Below are 8,222 nucleotides of genomic sequence, written 5' to 3' on the forward strand. Positions count from 1 at the left end.
ATTTTCTGACATGGCTCAGTGCCACATCAGACTATTCCTGACATGGTGAATTCCCACGTCAGGAAAATTAATCAAATTAAAAAAAAAATAATAATAATATCTGATATATATATATATATATATCTATCAATCAGATTTTTACCTAGCTATATATATAATTATATATCTAGCTACTAGCTAGCTATATACCTACAATTATACCTATAGTTATGTGAAAAAAAATAATATCTGATATATATATATATATCTGAAAAAAAAAAACAAATATCTGATATATACCTATATATTATATCAGATATTATATAATATATAGGTATATATATCAGATATTATATATATATATATATATATATATATCTGAAAAAAAAAAAAAAAACAAATATATGATATATACCTATATATTATATCAGATATTATATAATATATAGGTATATATATCAGATATTATATATATATATATATATATATATATATCATAAGTAAGACAAAAATGATCTAACATGGCAGTGTGCCACGTCAGAATTTTTATGACGTGGCAGTCTGACGCGTCAGAATTTTCTGACGTGGTAACTTTTGCCACGTCAGAAAATAAATAATTTTTTAATTTTTAAAATCGTTAAGATTTTCCAGACGTTCCAATTTTTAGCACGTCAGAATTTTCTGATGTGTCTGTTTTGACACGTCAGAAAATTCTGACAAGTCACTGTTCACACGTCAGAAAATTAATTTCTGACGTTTTAAAATTCACTCGTCAGAAATTTTAAGGCGTGGTAACAAAACAGGCACTGCAGCCACATCAGAAAATGCCATTTTTTTTGTAGTGCTAGTGGTGGTTGGGCCCTGGGGGTGGTTTGGCCACCCCCAGGCGGCCGGTCTGGCGCTGGCCGAACCACCCCCATGGCCTAATGGGATGGTTCTGCCAGCCCCTTGGCTTAAGGGGGCAGCCGAACCACCCCCTTGGGCCTTGTGGGTGGTTTGGCCACCCCAGACGGCCGGCTTGGGGGTGGCCAAACCAATCCCTAGCCAAACGGGGTGGCCGGCCACCCCAACATATTTCTTCTTTTCTTTTCTCTTTCTTTTTTTTTGGATTTTTTTTTTTAAAAAAATAATAATAAAATATGTGATGGGGGTATTTTGGAAAAAAAAAGTCAGAATAGTTGAATTGCAACAATTTGAAAGTTCAGGGGGTCAAGTGTCACGTTTTAAACATTTGAGATAAAAGTACAAATGGGTGAATAGTTAAGGGAGTAAAATCTATTTTTCCCTCATGAGTTGCATATTCTGAAATTTCACTCATTCTGCCCCCATACGGATTCAGGAGCATTAAAGCTGTTTCTCCCTCTTTCTCGTAAAACCTTTGCCAGATGCCTTCCAACCCAAGTTCTGGAATTGGTTCCTGGACATAGTCAGATTTTGCTTTGAAAAGGGATCTTATGGGACTATGCAGCAATCAAATGAAGAAAACCTTAGGAAGCTATGATTTGGTTAACTTCCCAACATCAGAGTAGTTCATTCATATATATATATATATATATATATATATATATATAGCCAAGGCTTAGTACAAGATAAATTACAAAGGAAGTAGAAACAACAAAGCACAAAAAGGAAAGCCACATGTAGAATACGGTTGTTGCTTGCTTAAATCCTGGAGAGAAGCAAAATATATATGGCTGAGGGGTTGCTTGTCACAGGAAGCATGGAGAGCTGTTTGGGCGTGAATCCTGGCTGTTAGTTGGGCTGTCAGTCAGCCTGAATCATGGCCTTTTAATCACCTTGACTGATGGGATTTTATCCTTAACACTAAGCACCTCTCTTCTTCCACCCGGATGAAAAAGGAGGGATGCTTTGTTTATTTTTAAAGAAATTAGCAGGATCAACTACAGTCTTCACATGCACTAACCTGTCAAAGTTGCTCTTGAAATACTTATTACCCCATATCCTAGCCCGTCTATAGCTTGTGTTGCCTTTACCATTTGTTCCAATGTCAAGGTCTCTGTAATTCACATATGCACCTCTTGGAGATTTCGAAACGTAGGGAGCCATGTAGCTGTAAAGCCTTCTGATCCAACTTATATGCCTTTTGGATGCCGCAGTTTCTTCTTCTTCCCAGTACACTACGTATTGGATTTTGTAGATAGTACCAGCTCTATGTGGGAAAGGAGTTGCAGATTCCGCGATTTCACTCATTCTGCCCCCATATGGAGTCAGAAGTATTAAAGCTGATTCTGCCTCTTTCTCGGAAAACCTTTTCCAGATCCCTTCCAACCCAAGTTCTGGAATAGGTTCCTGGACATAGTCAGATTTTGCTTTAAATGGGGCTCCTATGAGAAGAGTCCTCTTGAGCAAAACATTCAAGGATTCGCCACTTGGGAATCCTTCAAAGTAGAGGATAGATTCAATCCAACTTTTTTCAATACAATCTTCTCTCATCAGACCCAGCTCAGGGAAGCTCTGTTGCATCATTGGAAGGAGCTTATCAATCCTTCCAAGATACAAGGAATTGAATGAAGCTTGGATGGTCCTCTTCCCTTCTTGGCTGGAATTTACACTTGTTAAGTTGACGCGGATGAACAAGTCTTCATGAAGCTTGGCTGCAACATATTGCCAACGATGAACTAGCTTGGTGGCATTTTGTTCTAAGTTCCGGCTAACTGTGAAAACAGTCACAGTTGATGGAACATGAACCAATTTTATTTTCCATGCTAGAATGATTCCAAAGCTTCCCCCTCCTCCTCCTCGAATCGCCCAAAACAGATCCTCTCCCATGGATCCTCTGTCCAGGATTCTACCCTTAACATCAACCAATTGCGCATCAATAATATTGTCAGCAGCAAGACCATATTTGCGCAACATCGTGCCGTACCCTCCGCCGCTAAAGTGTCCACCAACGCCCAGAGTCGTGGCAATTCCTCCCGGAAAGCCAAGAGTTCTGTTTTTCTCGGCGATCCTATAATAAACTTCACCGATTGTTGCACCAGATTGAACCCACGCCGTGCTATTGTTTGCATCAACACTGATGGATCGAAGATCAATCAGATCAATTAAAACAAACGGCACATCTGAAACATAAGAAAGACCCTCATAATCGTGGCCGCCGCTTCGAACTCTTACTTGCATGCCATGTGTTCGGGAACAATTGATGGCGGCTTGGATGTGGGAGACATGCGATGGTGTAACAATTACAAGAGGTTTTGGGGTGGCGGGTGTCGAGAATCTGGGGTTTTGTATGGAGAATTGTAAGACAGATGAATATGAGGAGTTGGATGGAGTGTAAATGACTTCAGAAATTGTGCTGGAGTTTCCAGAACTAAGTGTCAGGCACTGAAGAAAGTTTTCGTGAGTGTGAGCTGAAGTTGCCCATGAAAATGAGAGAAGGAGAGCGAAGGCAAATGGAAACACAGAAGAGCCAACAGGCTTCATTTTCGTGAGTGTGTCGGTGCTTTGAAATGTCATCGCATATATGTCAAATTTATGTTTGTTAATTGTTATTCAATCAATGCCCCTATATATTCTCCTTGGGTGATTAGATTTGGATAATGGTGTAGACGATTAAACACTCTAGAAAATAATTAGGGGTAATTACTTTTTTTTCCATAAACTACAATGCATTTTTACTTTGGCCCCATGAACTACCAATCCTATTGCTCGATCCTCATGAACTACCATTTTGTGCTCAAAACCCCTTTTCCGTCAGTCAAAAGCGTTAATTTAGACGGTCAAAGTGACAATACGTTGTAGTTCATAGGGCAAAGTGACAATAAATTGTAGTTCATGGCGGCAAAATGAAGCCGTCTTAGTTAATATCTTTGATTAACGAAAGGGGTATTTAATTGACGAAAGTGAGGTTTTTGGCACAAAATAGTAGTTTATAGAGTTGAACAGTAAAATTGGTAGTTCATGGGAATAAAATGAAAATGTATTATAGTTCATAGGAGAAGAGGTAATTACCCCAAATAATTAAGTTTATTACTAATAATTTTAGAATAACTTGAATTGATTAACGGAATAAATTACGCATAAAATAATTTTGAATAATAAATATATAATAGTGATGACTTTTTCATAATTGAAAGGTTAGAGTAAAAACAAAGGAAACCAAAAATAAAAAGAGGAAGAGAAGTGACGGGAGAGAGAGAAGGCCTGCCGAGTTTTGGGAGAGGGACCATCCAACAATGGCCCGATGTGGCACCCGGATAAGATTCTCATGTTATTTTAGGCACCGGATAAGATTCTCATACTATTTTAAAACTTTATCTTCTACATTGCTGCACCTCATATTAATGTACCTTTATTGTCCTAAACTCCCAAAACAGGCACCATTGGCATTGAATGTTGAAAGGTGAATCAATTCTGGGTACCCATAAAAAATCAGAGACACCGCTAAACTAGAAAATGCTGACCCCCACTACCCTATAACTTTAGGGTTCTATACGAAGATGGGACATGCCACGTAGGTAAAAGGATTGGTGTCCCATGTAAAAGATATATGCATACAAGTATACAATCACGACGTGGGTTGTTTATAAATACGAGAATAATAAATAAAATTCGTAACTAAAGAATAAAGAGGTAAATAATAAAGTGACGGTGTTTTTGGCTTTAATTCTACTATGAAAAATTTCATTGCAGAATTGATGATACATGGAGCAATTAAAAGGATTTATACTTAGTTGCCGTAATTTATTTATTTTCAGTTTCCGAATGTTCATAGTTTGATAAGTTAAATGATTTTAGAGGAATACTGCCCGTCAATTATCAATTAATTGGTCTCGAAAAATTGCCAGTAACACTCCAAGTTAATAAAAATTAATTAGTTTAATTTTGGGGACGTTACAGATACGTTATTAGAGCATTATGCTTTGAAAACTATTGGTAATAGTGTGAGATTCCTAAGTCTTATTCCTTGAGGAATGGGGCTGGGAGGCAGAGCAAGGAGTTAGTTACCAGTTAATTAATTTTTTGAGGGCATTACAAGGTTTTAAAATGATTGTTCATAACATTACAAAACAATTTTTAGGGATAAAAGTAAAATTAGTCCTTATAGTTGGCTTAAATTACAAATCACTCTCGTGGTATAACAAATAATTTATAGGTGCATGTAATTGGCCAAAATTACAAATCACTTTTTATGGTATAAAAAATAATTTATAGGTCCTTAGAGTACGCCAAAATAACAATTTACTACCTGAAATCAACTTTCGTTAATTAACTTAACAGAATTCATAACTTTATCACATCATACCCAATAAAAACGCAGCACGTGTTATTATGAATATCTATCTTTAAAAAATGACAACTAAGATTTTGTACATCATTTTAGGACATCAGCTAAGATTACATATCGGACCTCACTTCACGTTATACTGCTACAGTAAGTTAGCATATTCTCTTCTATCTCCAAAATTTTACCCTATCTATAAGCCCCTCTCATTTTCGTCTTCTTCGCCTCGATTTGAGAGCCTTTTGCAAGAATTTAACAGTTGCATTCTGTGAAGCGATTGAAGAGATTATGTTAATTTACTATAATAATATGATGTGAAGTGATGACTGATATATAATCTTAGTTGGCATCCTAAAAAGATGTGAAAAATTCTAGTCGTCATTTTTGAAAATCAAGAGTTAATAATAACACGTATCGCGTTTTGAACTGGTTATGACATGGCAAATAACAAATCTTATTAAGTTTCTTAATGAAAATTGATTTTAGGCAGTAAACTGTTATTTTGGCCTTCCCTAAAGATCTATAAATTATTTTTTATAGTACATAGATTTGTAATTTAGGCCAACTATAGGGACTTATAAATTATTTTTTATACCACAGATAGTAATTTGTAATTTAGACCCACTCTAGGGACCAATTTTGCATTTATCCGCAATTTTTAAAATTAAAAAATAGTTTCAATGACTTTTTTATTTGGATTAAAGATCATGTATTTGTTGTTCTATAAAAAACGATAGTAATATATATGAGATCTTGTATTTGTTGTTCTATAAAAAAAAGATAGTAATATATATGTGTGTGAATATATATGTGTGTGTGTGCGCATGCACGCCAAAGGGATAACTCAATCAGTTGAGGACCACGCCTTATGAAGCGGAGCTCACTAGTTCGAATCATTCATTTCCCTCTAGTATGGACATGTCAAAAAAAATTGTTGCCAATATATTTCTATGAGGGATGACGTATGTTGTCGCTAATGTAGAATTAATTCTTTTATAGTTATTTTAGATACTATATATATATATCTACCTAGTCAAGCTGTAAAACACCACTTTTACCGCCTCTAATAAAAATTTAACACGTTAGCATAAACCAATATATAGAAGGGTTAAATACCTCAACCCCCTTACGGTTTACCAACTTTATTTTTTCCCTCTTGGGGTTTTATTTTTATCACAGGACCCCCCTAGGGTTTTGATAAATGACCAATTTAGTTCATCCATTAGTTGACCGTTAAGACTGACACGTGGACCAATCAGATGTTGACACGTGGCACATATTTAATTTTTTTAAAATAAAAAAAGTATTTAAAAAAAAAATAAAAAATAAAAAAAGAAAAGGAAAAAACTCGGCCACCCCCAGTTTTTTCCTTTTTTTTTTTTATTAAAAAAAAATACATTTTTTTTAATTTAAAAAAAAAAATTAAATATGTGCCACGTGTCAACAGCTGATTGGTCCATGTGTCAGTCTTAACGGTCAACTAACGGATGGACTAAATTGGTCCTTTATCAAAACCCCAGGGGAGTCCTGTGGTTTTGATAAATGCCAAACTGAAGACCATTCGTAGGAATCTGGAGCAATGCCAATTTATTCTTCAAGGGTGGAATAGAAGAAAATACGGTAATGTGGAGAAGAAGATTAAGGAGAAGACAAAGTAGCTAATAGAACTCCAAAAGAGGGAAAGGCCTATCAATCAATCAGCCATCAAACAATTGCAGCTAGACATAGACATTTTGATGGAACATGAAGACATCAAATGGAAACAAAAAGCGAAATAGAATTGGTACCAATATGGAGATAGAAACACACCTTTCTTTCATGCTTGGGTGAACCACCGGAGGAGGATCAATCATATAAAACGGGTTAAAGATGAGGCAGGGATTGAAGGGTCAAAAACTGAAAATATTAGTCAGGCCTTTATCCAATTCTATGAGAAGTTGTTCACTACAGAAGGTTCGGTGGGAGTGGACGAGTACTTGGACGGATTGGAGACCCCAGTTTCGTCTGAAATGAACGAGTGGCTGTTGAGACCGTTTGTGATTGAAGATGTTAAAAGACCTTTATATCAAATGCACCCTTTGAAGTCTCTCGAGCCTGATGGTTTTGCAGCTGGGTTTTACCAAAAGGCGTGGGTCACGATCTGAAAGGAGGTATGTAATGCAGTCCTTGGCTTTCGTAATGAAGGTATTTTTGATGCTGAAATTAATTCCACCAATATTGTTCTACTTCCAAAAGTGAAAAATCCCTCTCACATTACTGAATTCCGGCCCATTATTTTATGTAATGTTACTTACAAGCTCATTGCAAAGGTGCTTGCTAATAGAATGAAGAAGGTGTTGGCGGATGTCATATCTCCCAACCAAAGTGCCTTTATCTCAGGAAGATTGATCACAGATAATGTACTTATATCTTTTGAGGCTTTACATACTATGGACACCTGGATGAAAGGGAGGGAACGGTACATGGCGGTAAAATTGGACATGAGTAAAGCTTATGACAGGGTAGAATGGAAGGGAGAGGAGGATAACCGGGCTACCAATTACCCGGGGAGGAAAGAAGCTTGATCATCTTTTGTTTTGTAAAGCCAATATCCTTGAATGATTATGTATCCAAAGGGTCTTAGAGGTGTAGGAAAAAGCTTCGGGTCAAAAGTTGAATAGAGATAAGACCAATATATTTTTCAGCCACAACACGAAGAATGAAACAAAGGCATATCTATTGTCGGTGGCGGGGGTCAATGCTACTCAAACATATGAGAAATGCTTAGGGTTGCTGTCACTAGTTGGGTGATCTCGGACAGCCGCTTTTGCAAGGATTAAGGGGCGGATTTGGGACAAATTGAATGGGTGGAAAGAAAAGTTCCTCTCACAAGGTGGTAAAGAGGTGTTGCTAAAAGTAGTTGTCCAAGCAATACCAACCTATACTATGAGTGTTTTCCAATTGCCAAAAATCTTCTGTCGAGAAATCAATGCCATGATAGCAAAATTTTGGTGGGGGC

At 36.6% G+C, this 8,222-nt stretch overlaps 1 pseudogene; it reads right to left on the minus strand.

The window, feature by feature from the left end:
• LOC132171938 (tetrahydroberberine oxidase pseudogene) overlaps positions 1–3,423 on the minus strand; it is a 4,249-nt pseudogene extending 826 nt beyond the window's left edge.
• Between the last annotated feature and the right edge of the window lie 4,799 nt (positions 3,424–8,222).

Source organism: Corylus avellana, chromosome 1 (assembly GCF_965113065.1).
Source record: "Corylus avellana chromosome 1, dhCorAvel1.hap1.2, whole genome shotgun sequence".
Classification (NCBI taxonomy): Eukaryota; Viridiplantae; Streptophyta; class Magnoliopsida; order Fagales; family Betulaceae; genus Corylus; species Corylus avellana.